The sequence below is a fragment of the Miscanthus floridulus genome, chromosome 9 (assembly GCF_019320115.1).
Source record: "Miscanthus floridulus cultivar M001 chromosome 9, ASM1932011v1, whole genome shotgun sequence".
NCBI lineage: Eukaryota > Viridiplantae > Streptophyta > Magnoliopsida > Poales > Poaceae > Miscanthus > Miscanthus floridulus.
The window spans coordinates 45,812,055-45,814,545 of NC_089588.1; the positions used below are offsets into that span (position 1 = coordinate 45,812,055).

At 42.9% G+C, this 2,491-nt stretch overlaps 1 non-coding gene across 1 annotated transcript; it reads right to left on the minus strand.

Annotated features, from left to right (window-relative positions):
• Nucleotides 1-918: 918 nt before the first annotated feature.
• Nucleotides 919-1,027, minus strand: LOC136484514 (small nucleolar RNA R71). The gene has a single exon (XR_010766036.1). It is a non-coding gene; the product is annotated as a small nucleolar RNA R71 (small nucleolar RNA).
• Nucleotides 1,028-2,491: the final 1,464 nt, after the last annotated feature.

Below are 2,491 nucleotides of genomic sequence, written 5' to 3' on the forward strand. Positions count from 1 at the left end.
CATTCATCAAAGTACCCTAGGTACAACCTAAGGCCCCTGGCCACCGCTGCGAAGGATGTTGTTGACGGTAGTTAACAACCATTATAAATCATCAATATAACATGCATAAGGGCATAAATATAATCACCAACAATGGTATAGGGGTTTAAACTAACAAATTCCACGAGTTTTGGTGAATCTGTATTTTCTACAGGGTTTTTCCAGAAAACCATCAAGGTAGACCTACATGTCAGAATTAATCGCGCTTATCCATAGTGAAACAGACATCGAAAGACTCTAGAAGACTCGAGAGGACTCCACACTGAGGCGGAGCCCGAGTGGCTACCACCTGCAAGCCGCCTAGCCCCTAGGCCCACCTATCAGTCTCTACATCGTAATGTCGGTTCTCCACCGCCTCCTAGGTTGCATATACGCTATCCTTTAAGTCAGTTTGATCCAAGGGCTCACATTGGATGCTCTAGCCTATATATACCAGCCCCTGCCACCCCCTGGGGCATTGCATAAGTCATTTGGGAGGACAGAAACCCTAATCATCCTCAGAGCTCCATCAATTCTAGGGCATAGCTAGTTAGGCTAGGTCTAGAGGGAGGCAAGCAGACTTCGTTTGGATTCCTGATCATGTCAATGTTGGAGACAATGGATTCGAGCTCAAGCCAGCCCTCATCAACATGGTGCAAGCAAGCTAGTTTTGTGAAAAGGCACATTAAGATGCGAGTGCACATCTCCAACACTTTCTGGAGATTTGTTGCACTTTCACCATCAAAGGAGTGACCCATGATGCCATACTACTTCGCCTCTTCCCATTCTCACTCTTGGGGAAGGCGAAGTAGTGGTTCTACACCAACAAAGATAGAAATACTACATGGGATAACTGCTCCACTGCCTTCCTAGCAAAGTTCTTTCCCATATGCAAGACCAATGCTCTGCGTGGGAGAATCTTAAGTTTTCAGCAACAACATGATGAATCTGTCCCTGATGCATGGGGACGCTTTCAAGATTACATTGCGGAATGTCCTTATCATGGGATAGAGAATTGGCTACTCATACAAACTTTCTACCATGGGTTGACCAATAGTACCCGTGAGACTATGGATGCTGCTGCTAGAGGAGCATTCCTATCATTTACACTCCCAGCTGCAACAATTCTCGTGGAGATGATGGCCTCTAATCAAGGTTGGAACGAAGAACGCCTTCAGACCCACAAGAGGGTGGAGGTATGCATCAACTTAAGGAGGTGGACATGCTGTCTGCTAAGATGGACCTGCTGATAAAAATCTCGAAGACCGAGCTATTGAGAAGCAAGAAGTCATGCACATTCATGATTCCCGCATGATTTAGGAAGAGTGTGGAATCATTGGGCATTCGGGGAGCAAGTGTCCTAAAACTCAAGAGGATGTGAACTTTGTCAACAATAACTACTTTCGTCCTCAATAGAATCAAGGATGGAACCAGCAACAGAGACCCAACTACCAAGGTAATTACCAAGGTAACCCTCAAGGTAATAATTTTAATAATTTCAATCAACCACCCTTGAGAGAATTAATTGCTGGCCAATCCAAACTTATGGAGGGATTATCTAGAAAGCTAGCTACCAATGATAAAATTCTAGAGAACATAAATAATAGAATGGATAGCTTTGCTTCTGCCATTAAAAACCAGCATAGCTTTAATAAAATGATAGAATCACAAATAGCTCAATTGGCTGCTGTTGTTCCTCCGTCCGACAAAGGTAAGATTTTGGGGCAACTAAAAGATCTAGAAACTACAAATTTTGTTGATATTCATAATGTAGCATACTACTGTATAAAACCATCAACGAGAAGGTGGATAGACTATACATTGCCGGAAAAGAAGAGCGATCCAGAAAGACCTGTCATCCCCATTGCTATTGGACCTCACATTTTCCAAGAAGCTGTCTGTGATTTCGGAGCAAGTGTCAACATCATGCCTAAGGTAATTTATGATCAAATTAATGGAGATACTTTGTTGTACACAAATATATGTTTGCAGCTTGCAGATCAGTCACTCTGCTACCCCAAGAGAGTTCTTGAAGATGTCATTGTTCGAGTGGGACAATCTTATGTTCCTATAGACTTTGTGGTTCTAGAAATAGGTGGAGACATAAGGGCACCCATTATTTTGGGCTGACCTTTCCTAAGTACCGCAAAAGCCATCATCTACGCGATTAGTGCCATGATCTGCTTTAAAATGAAGGATAGAAAGGAGAAGTTTTCTTTCAAGAATCATATCTTACAATCTCCTAGACATCCACAGACGTCGTACCTGCCCGAAGAGACAACAGTGACCAAGAAAAAGAATAACAGGAGAAGGAGGAAGAACATGGTCAGGCAATCACAAGAAGAATCAATTAACATGATCAACACAATTCGATCAGAGTACGACCACCTACTCACTTCGCCATACCTTACCAAGAAAGACGATCCAGGCATACTGACGATCGAGTGTACAATTGGGCAAATAATATTCTATA